The sequence below is a fragment of the Schistocerca nitens genome, chromosome 3 (assembly GCF_023898315.1).
Source record: "Schistocerca nitens isolate TAMUIC-IGC-003100 chromosome 3, iqSchNite1.1, whole genome shotgun sequence".
Lineage (NCBI taxonomy): Eukaryota > Metazoa > Arthropoda > Insecta > Orthoptera > Acrididae > Schistocerca > Schistocerca nitens.
The window spans coordinates 575,752,974-575,771,266 of record NC_064616.1 but is presented as its reverse complement, the minus strand read 5'-3'; the positions used below and the strand labels follow the sequence as shown (position 1 = coordinate 575,771,266).

Sequence of the window (18,293 nt, the reverse complement as noted above, 5' to 3'; positions counted from 1 at the left end):
TTGTTCTTCAAAACATTTTCGTAGGATGCACCTGTTACCGTAGTGCCATTTGGAACGCAATGGGTAAGGATTACGCCCTCGCTGTCCCAGAACATGGACACCATCATTTTTTCAGCACTGGCGGTTACCCAAAATTTTTTTGGTGGCGGTGAATCTGTGTGCTTCCATTGAGCTGACTGGAGCTTTGTTTCTGGATTGAAAAATGGCATCCACGTCTCATCCATTGTCACAACCGATGAAAAGAAAGTCCCATTCATGCTGTCGTTGCGCGTCAACATTGCTTGGCAACATGCCACACGGGCAGCCAGTGGTCGTCCGTCAGCATTCGTGGCACCCACCTGGATGACACTTTTCGCATTTTCAGGTCGTCATGCAGGATTGTGTGCACAGAACCCACAGAAATGCCAACTCTGGAGGCGATCTGTTCAACAGTCATTCGGCGATCCGTTGCGTGTCAACATTGCTTGGCAACATGCCACACGGGCAGCCATGTGGTCGTCCGTCAGCATTCGTGGCACCCACCTGGATGACACTTTTCGCATTTTCAGGTCGTCATGCAGGACTGTGTGCACAGTACCCACAGAAATTCCAACTCTGGAGGCGATCTGTTCAACAGTCATTTGGCGATCCCCCAAAACAATTCTCTCCACTTCCTCGATCATGTTGTCAGACCGGCTTGTGCGAGCCGGAGGTTGTTTCGGTTTGTTGTCACATGATGTTCTGCCTTCATTAAACTGTCGCACCCACGAACACACTTTCGACACATCCATAACTCCATCACCACATGTCTCCTTCAACTGTCGATGAATTTCAATTGGTTTCACACCACGCAAATTCAGAAAACGAATGGTTGCACGCTGTTCAAGTAAGGAAAACGTCGCCATTTTAAGTATTTAAAACAGTTCTCATTCTCACCGCTGGCGGTAAAATTCCATCTGCCGTACGGTGCTGCCATCTCTGGGATGTATTGACAATGAACGCGGCCTCATTTTAAAACAATGCGCATGTTTCTATCTCTTTCCAGTCCGGAGAAAAAAAATCGGAGGCCTTAGAACTTGAATGCACCTCGTATAACGCTCAGTTATTTGCGTTGTCATTAACAATTCATGTAAACATTTAACGCGAGAATTTTCATTGTGTCACTACTGCATGGCGTCGTAAGTGTAGCAACATCTCGTTTTATAACAAAAGGAAATTATGCAAAATGAACTAATGATGATGGTGAGGTAAACGTGCATTGAGTTCAAAAAAATGTAGAGCCAACATTGCATACTTTCTTTGGAGGTACCTGGCACAATTAGGATGTTATCTGTTAAGTGTAAATGCAGTCGGGTCATCACGTAAGATAATATTTTGTTACAATTTAACGTCCTATCGACGAGAAAATAGTTTTCAGTTCTGGCAGTGATCGAAGCAGTAATTGTTTGTAGTAATGCTTAAGAACAACTATGACATTTGCCTGTTTTCATAAACGAAAGTACGGAAGGTCTTCCTTAACAGCGGAGGAGAAAAGCATCATTATTGTTGATCGAAACAAACATATTTTACATAAATGTAAGTCATATATATTTGATGGAAGTAATTTGCCTAGAAGAAAAAGAGAAAACACACAAGCGTTAGTTTCTGACTCGACGAGTGGATGAGACAAATAAAAGGTTTTGGAACTGTAGGCAAAAAAATCATAACATACCGTGAATGATTCCTGTCAGCTCTATTCCAAAGAGGTATCGAAAGATATATTCACGGTCGACATTCTGATCTTGCTGCAGACCACTGTACAACAGATTTTCCAATGAATATATCATTAATTAAAAAGCGTATGTTTTGATATCGAAATGCTGAAGAACGCTTCTTATGGGCATAATTGTCTTCAGACATCACCAATGGGGCTTCCTTGCAGTCATATTCATATGTCCTCCTTATAGAATAGCTTTTTTACATACAGAGTTGTTGATTTTCTGTAAGACGGAGTTTAGCAGATGTATAGTGTACCTCATAAGTGTTTTAAGCATGACGCTCTTCATCTTTGACACTAATATCACAATGTTTGTGGAAAGGAGTATAGTGAAGTTCTCTTTTGCGGGTGATTTTGCCTTTTTTCCCCTTTCTACTCGACAACTCCAAGCCATCCAATATCTAGAAGAAATTAGATAAATGTATCAGTTCAAAGCTTTTCACGGAAAATGTGCGAGTTGATTTTAAATGTCGCCCTTGTACCTTTAATTTAACTTCTAAATTTGAAAAATCGAAAATTTTTTTGAATAGAATATTTAATTCGAAGCTGTCAGTGTTATAAAACTAAAGGCATCGCTGGGCAAGATCCTTTCAAGCACTGAGCTTGAAGGGCGTTAGTGACAGGGTAGATGGGTTATTTCTCCTCAAGTTTTATGAAGCCATTTTGGCAACTACGGGTATGCATGAACGGCACCTGTATGCCTGAAGATATTTTACGTTATCCAGCATGAAGGATTCTGCCTGCCACTTGTGTCCACAAAACTAACCATTACCAATCCCTGTGCAGAATGTAAGGAGTCACCACTTGCTATTCGGAGAGGAGCTCATCATGATGCCTGTTTCCAAATCACTAGAATTCCAGACCGTTGTTAACCTCGCCCTGCAAGCGATTTTCATAAACCAGATGCGATCAATTAGACTATTTGGGATCGGTGCATTGCATGATATATGAGGGCATTTGGGGTCAGCGCGATGAATGACACCATGCTGATTGGAGTGGTACAAGTCTCAACTCAAATCAAGAGCTGAAGCCTAACTGGTAATCTGGTTGGTGACAGGGGTCTGAGTGCAGTAAGGTACGTAGTTCAAATGGTTCAAATGGCTCTGAGCACTATGGGACTTAACTTCTGAGGTCATCAGTCCCCTAGAACTTAGAACTACTTAAACCTAACTAACCTAAGGACATCATACACATCCATGCCCGAGGCAGGATTCGAACCTGCGACCGCAGCGGTCGCGCGGTTCCAAACTGTAGCGCCTAGAACCGCTCGGCTACCCCGGCCGGCAAGGTACGTAGTCATGAGTGTTTTTTTTTAATCTGTATTTTGTGAAATTTAAAATGAATATCGCATTTATAAGGCATTTTTGGCGAATGGATTTAAACTGTCGGCTCTCTTCGTTGCCCTGTGGGACAGCTTTTTAGTGTGCACCGCTCTTTTTACCAAGTGAATTTAAACGAATTGATGCAAAGTTACAAGTAATTTTGAGGGCACTGGAGCAAATAAGGTGTACTCACAGGGTTAAGTTTCTCATTTACTCCAATTTTGTGAGTGCAGTTTTCGACATTCACCTAGCTATTAGGCAACTTCAGACAATCCAGGATACCTTATCCATCTACAAAGTACAGGGAAGGAGGTGTCATTCTGCTGACTTGGGAGTCCAGAGAAACTAATAAGCAATCATGATAGCCAAGAAGACATACATGGCCCAGTGCGCAATCACACTGCAAGCCACCGGCTTGCTGTTGAGGTACAGAGTGATGCAAGATTAAAAATAAACAGGAAGTGTGAGAAAAAAAAGCAAAGGCTGGTGTAGTCACCAATTTGGCCATAATGTACCTTCTTTCAGCTGCTCATGGAGTCGTAACATGACTATGAAAAGGGTACACTCCGTTGATGCATGGCTTTCTACTGTAGCGAGAGGATCTATCAAACATGATACTTCCTATATACTGTGACGAACAATATACGAGGCGTGTTTTTTAAGTAAGTACCGTTTTGAAATTAAAAAAAGACCTGCTACGATATCTCAATAATTTTTTTTACATGAAAATGGCTCTGAGCACTATGGGACTTAACATCTATGGTCATCAGTCCCCTAGAACTTAGAACTACTTAAACCGAACTAACTTAAGGACATCACACAACACCCAGTCATCACGAGGCAGAGAAAATCCCTGACCCCGCCGGGAATCGAACCCGGGAACCCGGGCGTGGGAAGCGAGAACGCTACCGCACGACCACGAGCTACGCACTTTTACGTGAAAGCCAGTACCTTAATCTATGCGCTGACGCCATTACAGTCTGATTCTTCCTTGTTTACATTGTGTACTGAGTGTTTAAGGTGCCTCCGATAATCGTATGAGTCCCGCCGACTGTGAAGTACGGGCTGTTATAAGATTTCTTAGTGCTAAAGGCCCAAAATCTATCGATATTCATCGTGGGATCTGTGCAGTTTACGGAGAAAACATTATGAGTGATGGAATGGTAAGAAAGTGGGTGAGAGCATTTAAAAATGGCCTCACAAATGTGCATGATGAGCAACGGAGTGGGCGTCCTTCGGTCGTTAATGAACGTTTGGTGCAGGAAGTGGACAATAAGGTGAGAGAAAACAGACGCTTTACGATTTCCTCCTTGCGGGATGACTTTCATAAGGTTTCTCGTAGTGTTTTGTATGGCATTGTGACCGAGAACTTGAATTACCGAAAATTGTGCGCACGTTGGGTGCCGAAAACGTTGACGGATGTGCACAAATCCAAACGTTTAGACAGTGCATTGACTTTCCTTGAGCGATACCACAACGACGGTGATGATTTATTAAGCCAAATTGTTACGGGCGATGGAACATGGGTGGCCTACGTCACACCAGAATCAAAGGAACAGTCCATGGAAGTTGAGCAAGGGCATCGTTTTGCTGCAAGACAATGCCCGTCCGCATGTGGAGAATCAGACCAAAGATCTCATCACATCTTTTCGATGGGAAACTCTAGATCATCCTCCGTACAGCCCCGATCTTGCGCCCAGTGACTACCATCTGTTCCTACACTTGAAGAAACACGTCTTCAAGACGATGACGAAGCAAAAACAGTGGTGATGCAGTGGTTAACAAGTCAGGCGGCAGACTTCCATGAGGAGGGTATTCAAAAACCGGTACAACGTTATGACAAGTGCCTCAATATTGACGGAAATTATGTAGAAAAGTAGATTAAGGTACAGTCTTTCATGTAAAAATAAAATTATTGAGATATCTTAGAACGTCTTTTTTTAATTTCAAAACGGTACTTACTTGAAAAACATGCCTCGTATGAACGTGGACCAGTGTTATGAAATAGTCGTTGGAACTTGGCTTGTATTTTATTTTGGACAGTGATACGTCAGCTAAGTAGAAAAGGCAAGATCGAAGGAATTTTTTAAAAATTATTATATTTATTTGTCCACTAGCTGCCCACTATTTCGCCAGTCATACTAAGAAGGAACTAGAAATTCAGTTCTTGTGCCATGCGCGTCAAGCTGTTCACAGAGGGGATTATCGCTGAGGGTATCACCACGTTCCGAGAAAGTGCCGGAGGCGGTGTGGTCCAAGCCAGGCATGACCACCATGAATTGCCACGTTTCTCACTATTACGATAGCCCAAGGCAAAGTTTTCAAATTCCACCAAAAAGGAGAGAAGCAATTCTCACATAAAGTCAAGGTAGTTTCAATAGCCCCGTAGCTGGACATAGATCCCTGTTTCTAAGTGTACACGAAGAGCTAGAAGGGAAGTAATGGGTGTGAAAACGTCGTCGTGTGTTCCCGATCGCTTCAGAAGAAACATCACCTGCGGTTCAGCCAGCATCACCAACTACGAATTAACAGAAGACGAGTTTCTGGAAAATTCGGGGCCTATATTGCTCTAAGGTATACTTTGGTGATACCTATTTTTCTGTTTGATGGTGATGTTAGAACTATCGGCTCATTTAATATAAAACCGGTCTGAGTGTTTCCATCTTTCTTCAGATCTATTTTTATTCCACTATACAAACATGGCATCGCCTGTGATGTCTACTTATCGAAGTCATTTAACTATTTTTTCATTGGTGATATTGCTAACACGCTTTTGAGTGGTGATCGGCGCAGAGGTAGTCTATTCATGCACTAATGTTGGGAAACTAATATATGGGATGCGGGATCAATCACAAACCTCTTCGCGGTAGCATATGAGGTGAAGACAATCCGCTCGTTAAATGATGACAATCTAAGCGGTTTCCTTGGTGCTATTCGATAGCAGTAGCTACGAGGCCTATTCGGAAAGTATGGAACGATAGGTTGCGAAATGGAAACCACAGTGAACATCAAAACTGTTTTATTTGTAACAGTTAGCTACAACTTCCAGCTACTTATTTTCACAGTCGCCGATCCGACTTAGACGTTTGTCGTAGTGTTGTACCAACTTTCCAATACCCTCGTTATAGAATGCAGCCGCTAGCGCTTTCCGCCAATTCTCTACGCTGGCCTACAGCTCGTTATCTGTGCCAAAATGTTGTCTTCATAGCCAGCGGTTAATATGAGCAGAGATGAAACTCAGAGGGAAACAATTACGGGCTGTATTGTGGGTAATCAAACATTTCCAACTGAAAACGATGCAGGAGCATCTTCACTGCCCCTGCAGAATGCGGCTGAGAATTGTCTTGAAGAAGAAAACGCACGACAGTTATGTAATGTTGGCTGCATAGCTTCAGGCGAAATTTCTCACCAGGCCCTCGTACTTGGCGGGAGACACTATTGTTCTAAGTATCTTTATGTGCTCTCTATGCGCTCAGAACTAAAAGGAACGATGTTATGCAATCGACGGCCATACTAGAGATACTGCCCAACACACCTGTGCAAAACTTCATCTGATTTTCACTGTGGTTGCCATTTCGCGACTGATCGTTCCTTACTTTCCGAATAACCCTCGTATGTGGTGGCACTGGTATTTATCCTCTCCCTGCTATTCAGTTTCATCCACAATAAAGCCATCGCAGAAAATAAATACAGTCGCTCATACATTAAAGAAATGTTCACACAAAAGATGAGGAAAGTAGAGAGTCTGTATGTCTTTATTTCAGTATGTTCCACCAACATCCCCGAAGGTGGCTTAAAAATAGCCACCATAATCCTGAAAACCGAAATATGGAAAAGTGGGGAAAAATCACCTTCAGAGAAACTGGAGAGTGTATTGTACACACTATGTGTTTAAACAAGCTTCTTCTACTCCTTTAAACAGTTTCAGATAGTTAATCGTCCTTATTCATTTTCCTAGGCAGTAACTGTAATGGTAAGAAAATAATCTCAAAAGTCACTAAGGAGATTTGTGCTATTATGGTGGCTGCGAGAAAATCCGTTTCAGGAGGAAGTTCCACTTCTGTTGTCGCTTTCATTTCTTCTTTGCATTGAACACGTTTGTGATAACTCGTGGTTTCACAGTTAAAAATAACGCTGCTGACATTAGTACCAGAGCAAAAGCTCGAATTGGATAAGTATGGCATCCTCCTCAGAGACATCAACCAGTAATGACCACAGTCGATTTAGGGATACCACACAAAATCGAAATCTGAAGGGCAGGCTGGATATTTGAACTCTGCTCCTTCTGGATGAAGTTCAGTGCCTCAGCCTCTGCACCCCATTGCTCGATCTACAGTATTTGATTTTCAAACTATTCCGACGTTTCAGACGTCGCTTCAGTGAAGTCATAAAAGTTAATACGGAAGTCATCATGAACGTCTCTTGGAACAAAAGGCCATCTTTGAAATGTGAAGAGATTTCTGTGATGTCCCCTTTTAAGAAATATTCACCAGATAACTTGTACGCTGCCTGAATGTAAACTCATAAGTAATATCTATAACAGTGTCTATTAATGACTGCCGCACGGGATTAGCCGAGCGGTCTTAGGCGCTGCAGTCACGGACTATGCGGCTGGTCCCGGCGGAGGTTCGAGTCCTCCCTGGGGCATGAGTGTGTGTGTTTGTCCTTAGAATAATTTAGGTTAAGTAGTGTGTAAGCTTAGGGACTGATTACCTTAGCAATTAAGTCCTATAAGATTTCACACACATTTGAACATCTATTAATGACTACGAATTGTTATGAAATCAACAAACACGTTGCTTTCCCAAAAGGTTTAGTGTAATAATACCTAGTACAGCGACTGCTAATGACTACGAATTGTCATGCAATTAACAAAGACGTTACTTTCCCAATAGGCCAAGTGTAATTGTCTTACTTATCTTGTTGCATTTATGAAGATAAATTTTGGGTTTGTCGGATGTTGAAAACCAGCCAAGGAGGCCCTTGCTGTTGTTTGTACTTCGACAGTGCATAAAAATCTTTGTTGTTCATTTAAAGACACTTTGGTCGAAAGTCATGTGTTCTCCCTGACGAGAATCATTGAAATGATAAGAATAGCTAATGTAATAAACTTATAGCTCAGAAACCAGCAATATCCAAGCACAGCCAGTATTACTTCCTGTCACCACTGTTTTAAGCGTGTGCATTTCTTGGAGCAGCTACTTTGAATTCCCCACCTCTTTTTATACTTTTTTCCATTTTCTACTTCCGTAATTATTATATTCAACCTACACGGAACCACGGCCGGCTATTCCAGTTCTTTTGCGCGGGTAACTCGTAATTGCAGCTGTACCGCCTAGAGCAATGTCACTCACAGAGTGGTAAGTGGCTATTACTGCGGCAAGGTTTCTTCCGTGAGTATGTCCCTCAGTAAAACACACCGTTATTCCAAAATGCAGGCACTGTATTATTGCGCGATCTCCTTACTGCGTAACAACACTTGACCAGTAAGTAGTGAACCCAAAAAGCAGCAGTTACCTAAGGCATGCCACCAAGATGAAGTCGATCTACTTGTATTCCTTACTAGCTGGTACCCTGCGCGTTGCTCCTGCAGGAGCAATAATTGTGGAAATATCATTTGCAATTTGAAAGAGTTATCTTGTTTAATTAGGAATGATAGAAAGAATGGTATTTATTTTATTGTCGATAATGAACGCATTTATTGAAGGTGAATGATATATAAAGGATAAGATTAAATGATATTCATTTTCTTGGCTTTATTGTTCAAGTGTTTTAGGGTAGACAATGTTTTTTGTTTTTCCATATTCAGCAAAAACAAATTTCTTGGCTGTCCAACATACAACTGGCCATGTGGAAAACATGGATTTCCTATATTCAGTCCGCACACTTGAATGATTGACTTTTTGCCTTGTTGATGGACATTGAGACTGCAGCTCTAATGGGGAACTGTAGTAGTTTGAAATTCAGTGACATGCCGGTAGGAATGATGGGACTGTGTGGAATCTTCTCATTTCATCCGTCCATCAAGAAAAGTTGCCTCGATGACATTCGGCATCAGTTTCGTCACAGTGAGTGGATTAATGTTCCGCAAGAGAATAATTGGGACGCCGACTTTGAGTGACGAAATGAAATGAATATATCTGTATTTACCTATAACTGTATTAGTTTGCCTAATTCTAAAGCGATATCAATCCTGATTCATCGTATGATCGATGTGTTTCAGCGGCACGTTGAAATATATTATTCCGTCTCGGAAGATGTATATCACGTGCACCAACTATAACAATAGCAACTTCATTAACGGTAGGTGCTTTGTAGCGTCCAGCATATTGGGAAAGCAACGTGTTTGTTGATTCCATAACAATTCGTAGTCATTAATAGACACTGTACTACATATTACTTGTGAGTTTACATTCAGGCAGCGTAAAAGTTATCTGGTGAATATTTCTTAAAAGGGAACATCACAGAAATCTCTTCACATTTCGAAGATGGTCTTTTGTTCCAAGAGTCGTCCATGATGACTTCCAGTTTAACTTTTATGACTTTACTGATGCACGGGATCGGGTTGGTCGACAACGTTCTCTTTCGTTTCTTGCTGCATGTTGGCCACCTGACTCGGATGCGCGGGACTGGGTAGCACGTAAAGGTTCTCTTTCGTTTCTGACCGTATGTTGATCTTGAGAATCTGATGCACGTGAATGAGTAATTTTTAAACGATCTGCTTCATTGCTCGCTTGTCGTTCATTGCCGGCCGGAGTGGCCGAGCGGTTCTAGGCGCTTCAGTCTGGAACCGCGCGACTGCTACGGTCACAGGTTCGAATCCTGCCTCGGGCATGGATGTGTGTGATGTCCTTAGGTTAGTTAGGTTTAAGTAGTTCTAAGTTCTAGGGGACTTATGACCTCAGATGTTAAGTCCCATAATGCTCAGAGCCATCTGAACCGTCTCTGTCGTTCATCTTTTGTTGGAGAAGCTCGAATTCGTTTATTTATACGTGCTGCATTGGTAGATCTACTAAGTACAAACGTATGGGAAGCACTTTTCTTGTTGAAGCAGTTAACTCGATATACGCTTGGATAACCAAAACGTTGTTTGTCGATTCCGTTAAGTAGGTTGGTTGGTTGATTTGGGGGAGGGCAAACAGTGAGGTCATCGGTCCCATCGGAAGAGGGTAGGAAATTGGCCGTGCCATTTCAAAGGAACCATCCCAGCATTTCCTGAAGTGATTTAAGGAAATCACGAAAATCTAAATCAGGATGACCGGGCGCTGGTTTGAACCGCCGTCCTCCCGAATGTGAGTTCAGTGTGCTAACCACTGCGCCACCTCACTCGATCGTTAAGTAGGCCAATGGTCTATGTGTCTGTGCATGTACATGTGACGTTGTTTGGATGGCTTCATTCTCCCTTTTCTCATGTAGATATAATTTGTTGTTATTACAGTAAATGTTAGTAAATTAACTTTCCTTATAGGTGTTCTGAAGAACTGAGCGTAATGTCAATAAAATTCTTCTGGGTTTGAGGTCGCATTGTCATCTGTAAAATTCCGACGTTTCGGCGACTGTTGCAAGGCGCCTTCCTCAGGGTGTATTGCCAACTGCTGAATGAGCACTAGTTTGGATACTTATACACTATGGAGGAGTGCTGTCATTGGATGTGAGGGTGAGGAGGAAGGGTATTAGGAGTTCATTTTAATGGTCTTTGCATTGCATGTTGTCATCGGCGGAAATGGGCGTTTTCCATTGGAGTTTCCTTTACTGCTTGCCATTGGTGGAAATCGGCGAATAGGAGACTGAGCGGCGACTACAGCGTAGCATTGTTTACTAACTGCCTAGTATCGACTAGGCCGTGTCAGCGCTCTGTTTACCCTCCACTGCTGTGGCCTACCGCGCGTCTGTTGCTCTGCGAGAGCTGTCCTTCCGGAAAGCTGTCACAGCTGGCAGCCAAGACACTGGAAGTCGGTACCCGTCGGAATTTTACAGATGACAATGCGGCTTCAAACCTAGAAGAATTTTATTGACTGTGACAACGGCCGCGGAACCCTACGTTTACACGAGCGTAATGTATCTCCTGTCTCTTCCGTCACTAAATCACGTACATAAATTCAAAACCAAATGGGAGTCCGTTCCATTAATTTGCGTTTCCACTTTCGAACTTGACACTGTAGTATTCTGAATGCCTCTATGTAGAAAAGGTCATTCCTTTTACTCCGCAATGGCAGGGGATGTACAGAATTTGATCATGGACGACTAAAAGAAACAAAGTAATCGCGTTATTATGAAACTGGGGTTAGTCACTTGTCTATCCATCGTATCAAACCAAAAATAGATAATATCTAATCCTGTCAGCTCAATTGGAGCTGGATTCGAGAATATAAGTGAAACTACATATTACACTACTATGAGATACATGAAAAGGACTTCCGACGGCTGAGTAGCTATAATAACAACAATAGTAATAACAACAACAACAATAATAATAATAATGATAAGCCTCAGGCAGAGATAACTGACGTTAAGATATCGGATTAGAAAAGAACTGCACGGGAAACATGCGAAAGATCTCAGCCAGGATAATGTCGACTTAGAAGCTTCGAACTGGTTGACGCACCCTGTCTTGCTCGCAGAAATTTAGGGATTTCTGACAGGATAGCAGGCGATTGCAACGAGGACCTACCGGAAGCATTTCCTGAAAGGGTAAGGAAGAAATAATAGATACGGGAAATGGGAGGATCAAAAGGAGACCATAATACACAGTACATATTGAAGTACCCAAGGAATATTGTAAATGATATGATGAGACCATCAAAACAATCCACCAGAAGTTCGACCAGCAATGTCAGTTAATGAAAGAATTTCCTTTCTATTACAAATACGATCCTCTCGTTGCTGTGGGAAACAAAAATAACAAAATTTCCTGGAACCGCAGCATAATAGCAGATAAAACAATCCGTTGTAGTAGACCAGACGTAACAGCGATCAATGAAGCTAAGAAAAGCCACCTTCCTTATAGAGATTGCTGTACCCAACACCCTTTATTTTCGAACTATATGGAATGAGAAGATGGCGAAATACAGAAACCTGGCAGAAGAGGTAAAAGTCAGACCTCTGTGCACATGATCCCCGTGATAATATCGGAGACGGATGTTGTCCAGAGAGGAAAGTTAAGTAGGAAGGCAGGAAGATCAGGGTTTATCCTTCCACATCGAGGGCGTTGGAGACGGAGCACAAGCTCGGAATGTTTCAAGGATGGGAAAGAAAATCGGCATTCACCTCTCCAAGGGACCATCCCGATATTTGCCCGGAACGATTTGGGGAAATCACGGAGAACCTAAACTGGATGGCCGGACTCGGATTTGAATCTTCGTGCTCCCAAAGGCGAGTTCAGTGTGTGAACTACTGCGCCACCTCTCTCAATGGACAATTAAGAGTCTACAGGACCTAAAAGTGCGTCCTTCCTTTTGTTGTCAACTGCAGAAGGCGATTGTATTGAACTCATGAAGACTAATTAGATGGGTACATGGGAAATCAGAGCTCGTATGGAAAGATATAGGAGTTCATTCTTCCCGCGCGCTATACGAGATTGGAATAATGGAGAATTGTGAAGGTGGTTCGATGAACCCTCTGCCAGGAACTTAAATATGATTTGCAGAGTATACATGTAGATGTAGATGTAGATGAACAGTTAATTTAGTACTATGAAAAAATGAGTGAGTCAGTAGACAATAATAATAATAACAAGGAACAAGAGAAAACGATGAGAATTATCGTGTCTTGATTCTTCGATGAGCCAGGATCTGTATCGAAAGTGGTGCTGTCGATATTTTTTGTATTATGAAGAAATCGCTGTTACTTTACGATGATAGGGGGTTAACACAACCACTAATCAATATTATTATAACTGTATGTAAAAATGCACAAACAAAGATTCCTAGATGGCAACACAGTGGCCTTTTCGTCAGATCAGCACTAGATTAACTACATTTCCCGTTTTGGGGAGATGAGGCATTCTGTCACGCTATGACACATAAAAAACAGCAGATTATAGAGCAATTCTGAAAACCTTTATTACTACATGTTTAAACCTATGACATTGTTTGAGCGGAGAATTATGAATAAATGAATATGTAATAAAATTTCACGGATCCCTCGAGATAAGGTGAAGTACTCAATCAGATACGTTGGTAATTTACAGGAAATTAAGTTCAAGTGATTATCAATGGTGAGTTACATTTATAAGAGCTATCTGTTGATAGGAAAGTCGATATGTGTCACTGGAACGAAAACCTCAGTAACGCCAACGTGATCAACTGAAAGTATTATCGATGACGCAAAAGCCTCCTGGTGCAAGGGACAATATTAATGAAACTTGGTATCTAATTTTGACGCGTAACAGTCAAAATTTTCATTCTATCCATGCATGCATTATACTTAATTTTGCTGGATAGTGGAAAGCTTTTCTACTTAAAAATTCACTTGACGCCTTCCTGAGAGACAATCTCCACTTCTTCCAAATTATTAATATAAGTGTAGACCAGATGTGGCTTGAATTCAAAGAAACAGGATAGGCAGCAATTGAGTGTTTTATACCAAATAAATTAACAAACGACGGGGCTGATCCTCCTTGGTACACAAAACGGGTCAGAACACTTGCAGAAACAACGAAAAAAACATGCCAAATTGAAACAGACGCAAAATCCCCAAGATTGGCGATCTTTTACAGAAGCTCGAAATTTAGCGCGAACTTCAGTGCGAGATGCTTATAATAGTTTCCACAACGAAACTTTGTCTCGAACCCTGGCAGAAAATCCAAAGAGATTCTGGTCGTATGTAAAGTACATTAGTGGCAAGAAACAATCAATGCCTTCCCTGCGCGATAGCAACGGAGATACTATCGGAGACAGTGCTGCCAAAGCAGAGTTACTAAACACAGCCTTCTGAAATGCCTTCACAACAGAGGACGAAGTAAATATTCCAGATTCGAATCAAGAACAGCTGCCAACATAAGTAACGTAGAAGTAAATATCCTCGGAGTAGCGAAGCAACTTAAATCACTTAATAATAGCGAGTCAAAAATGGTTCAAATGGCTCTGAGCACTATGGGACTTAACTGCTATGGTCATCAGTCCCCTACAACTTAGAACTACTTAAACCTAACTAACCTAAGGACAACACACACACCCAGTCATCACGAGGCAGAGAAAATCCCTGACCCCGCCGGGAATCTAACCCGGGACCCCGTGCTCGGGAAGCGAGAAAAAAGCGAGTCTTCTGGTCCAGACTGTATACCAATTAGGTTTCTTTCAGAGTATGTCGATGCATTAGCTCCATAGTTAAAAATCATATACAACCGTTCGCTCGACGAAAGATCCGTACCGAAAGACTCGAAAGTTGCACAGGTCACACCAATATTCAAGAAAGGTAGTAGGAGTAATCCACTTATTTACATGCCCATATCATTAACGTCGATATGCAGCAAGATTCTGGAACACATATTGTGTTCGAGCATTATGAATTACCTCGAAGAAAACGGGCTATTGTCATAAACACAAACATGGGTTTAGAAAACATCGTTCTTGTGAAACACAACTAGCTTTTTGTTGGTATGAAGTGTTGAGTGCTACTGACAAGGGATTTCAGATCGATTCCGTATTTCTAGACTTCCGGAAGGCTTTTGACACTGTACCACACAAGCGGCTTGTATTGAAATTGCGTGCTTATAGAATATCGTCTCAGTTACATGACTGGATTTGTGACTTCCTTCAAAGAAGTCACAGTTCGTAGTAATTGACGGAAAGTCATCGAGTAAAACAAAAGTGGTTTCTGGCGTTCCCCAAGGTAGTGTTAAAGGCCCTTTGCTGTTCCTTATCTATATAAACGATTTGTGAGACAATCTGAGCAGCCGTCTTAGGTTGTTTGCAGATGACGCTCCGACGATCTACTCGTGGTGTGGTTCTTCTTGAAGTACCCGTGGCTACTCATCTTGTCACATTTGTGTCTTGAGTTCATCTAGTCACCACTCGTTCTGCAGTCATTGTACTATAGCCTGTTGAGTGTCGTGTGAGACCTGTCGGTATGATGTTCCCATATCCCTCACGCCAGTGAGGGCAGCTGCGGGTAGCTGCGTTGCGATCTCGATCACAGAAGTTTCAGAAGCGTTAGAAACACGCAACTGCTATTATGTGCTTACATCATTCTTCATGTGTAGGAATGGCACATTTCCGTACTGAAAATAGCACAGACCTCGAATTCGGAGAGGACGAGGGTTCAAATCCTCGTCCAGCCATCCAGATTTAGCTTTTCCGTGATTTCCCTAAATCGCTCCAGGCAAATGCCAGGATGGCTCCTTTGAAAAGAGCACGGCCGATTTTCTTCCTATCCTCTCGAAATCCGAGTTTATGCTTCGTCTCTAATGACTACCCTGTCCACGGAACGTTAAACTCTAATCCTCTATCCTTCCTTTTGTACTGAAAATACGCTCTCAAATGTTTTGAAATTTTAGTCAACAAAACTGACAGACATGGAAATACTGGAGAATGAGTTTGGTAGCGTTCGATTTACGTGCTCATGGGTTCATGGTGTAACACTTTCCATTAACGTTAATTTTGTTGCCACTTAAAAGGAAGTAGACGAAAATAAACGGACAGCGAACGGAAATTAGGAAATGAAATAGCAGATTGATGAAACAGAACATTAAGTAGCATTGGAAATCTTGTAGAAAAGAGACACTCATATGGGACGGTTGGTGTCTTTCTGAACGTGTGTTAAACTGTTGAACTCAGAATAGTATCATGCCGACAAAGGCACATCAAATACCCAAATGAAACTTAAAACTTCGAAGAGGCAGACGTAGATGGCATAGCTGGAATTGCAAGACGATCCCATGAGCTATAATAAACGAGATATTGCAACCACGAGAATGAAGAAACACAGATGTAACGAAAGGAAAACTTGATCTCGAGAGCATTTTGATTGCTTCAGCAACAACGGGACGTTATGGGAAAAGGCATGTGCTATATATTTCGTAGCTCTCTACGTACGAGGGTGGTTTGAAAAGTTCTCGGAACGGAATAGAAAAAAAGTACTTACATCACAAAACTTTTTTTATTTTTCAGTGAAGTCTCCTTGTAGATTATGTACTTGGTCCAACGATGTTCCAGTGCCTTGATCCCATCTTGAAAATGAGTTTCTTCCAGGCCTGCAAAATAGTTGTCAACTCCGGCTATCAGTTGTTCGTTTGAAGTGAATCTTCGTCCACCAAGAAAAATTTTCACTTTTGGGAAGAGATGGTAGTCTGACGGAGCTATATGAGGTGAATAAGGCGGGTGTGGCAACAATTTGTGTAATTTTGCCATGGCGACGACGCATGTGTGCGGGCGCGCGCCAAGAGTCGCGTCACCCATCAAGGAGATCAGATATTTTTTTCATTTCTAATTCTTCAGTTAAAAGGTGATACACCCTTTCAGATGACATCCGGCAAGCGCGAGCAATTTCACGCACTTTCAATCGGCGATCCTCCATGATCATTTTGTGCACTTTCGCAATGATTTCTGGAGTAGTGACACATCTTAGCCGACCACTGTGCGGATCATCATCTAAGCTACCCCTACCAAATTTAAATTCATTTGTCCACTTGGCAGCAGTTGAATATGAAGGATCAGAGTCCCCCAGTGTATTCTGGAAATCGGCATGAATGTCCTTTCTTTTCATACCTTTCTTTACGAAGTACTTAATCACTGCTCGAATCTCGATTTTTTCCCCATCTTCGCAAATCACTACGCGGGAACAACAACAGTGCCACGTTACTGCCTCAGCTCTCTTCCAAGAGCACTGACGTGACTTGTGTTTACAGGCAACAGTCCAATGAATATCACGTGAACAACTCGTTGCGTTAGCGCTGACCTCTCGTGGTGATACCGAGAACTTTTCAGACCACCCTCGTAGAATAAAACATCTAATTATGAAATGAAAGAGAACTATTAAGTAGTATGGACGTTGTCAGGAACACAGATACTATGGAGGGGTGTCTCAGACTGCCTGTTTTATTTATACAGGCTGTAACGTGTATAAGTGCAGAAATGCATCATTTGTACACTAATAATTGTGTTGTTGTTATAGCTATTAGGAGTAATGTGCTTTTAGGTTGGTTACTACGTCCTGGTACCTGATGTTGTGGCAAGAGCAACCCACTGATGTTTATTTTCACCTGCGCAGCAGTTCAGATACTGAAGTGTGGCCGCGTGGATGCAAAACGATTAGTCTATAGTGACGGGGGTATTCCACAGTGGTGAAGTTACGACTGCGCAGAAAACATCAGGTAGTAAATTATGTGACGTGTTTGCAGGAACGGTATTAGACGCAGAGGAAAAACAACCAACACACTGATGTGTCTAAACATTTTGCATCACATATAGAAAATTCTGCGCTCATATTCATTACGCCCTGTACGTACAAACACTCTTTGGGAAATATATCTTTTTATGATGTCCTGTTGTTCATTACACTTCTTAGAAGTAGACACAACGGAATTTGAATTTTTTTTTTAAACAATGCACGATTTAAAACACTTGGACAACCTAAACGCAGCAAAAATTTGCAGTAAATTTTTATTTTGTGTGTCACTAAAATAACAGTAGATAGTTGTCTCTCTACTGACATACAGCCGGCCGCGGTGGTCTCGCGGTTCTAGGCGCGCAGTCCGGAACCGTGCGACTGCTACGGTCGCGGGTTCGAATCCTGCCTCGGGCATGGATGTTTGTGAAGTCCTTAGGTTAGTTAGGCTTAAGTAGTTCTAAGTTCTAGGGGACTAATGACCACAGCAGTTGAGTCCCATAGTGCTCAGAGCCATTTGAACCATTTGAACTGACATACAGATTATCATCAGTTAGATAATATTACAGATTCGAAACATAACTCTATGGAAAACACATTTCAAATTTGAAAAATTGTATGTGAAATCAACTTTGACTTTATTACTCATCGTTTCCACATAGAGCGACTATTGCATTGCATACTTCTATGAAACAAGAAACTTTACCACAATTTAATTTTAAACGATTAAGTAAAAAGTAATTGTATATTCTTATGAGGTCTTGAATCATATTTTAATCAGTTTCAACCTGCACGCATTTCCTAGACACTTTCCTAGAACACTCCAAATAAATCGGAACGCCACACAGTTGACACCGCTATCTTATTTTTCTCTTCAAACGAAGAGGGCAAAACGCATATGTTTTTCGTTT

At 41.9% G+C, this 18,293-nt stretch overlaps 1 protein-coding gene across 2 annotated transcripts in view; it reads right to left on the bottom strand.

Moving 5' to 3' along the window:
* Window positions 1–18,293, bottom strand: part of LOC126248486 (elongation of very long chain fatty acids protein AAEL008004-like) — a 332,054-nt gene that overhangs the window by 134,466 nt on the left and 179,295 nt on the right. The window lies entirely within an intron of this gene.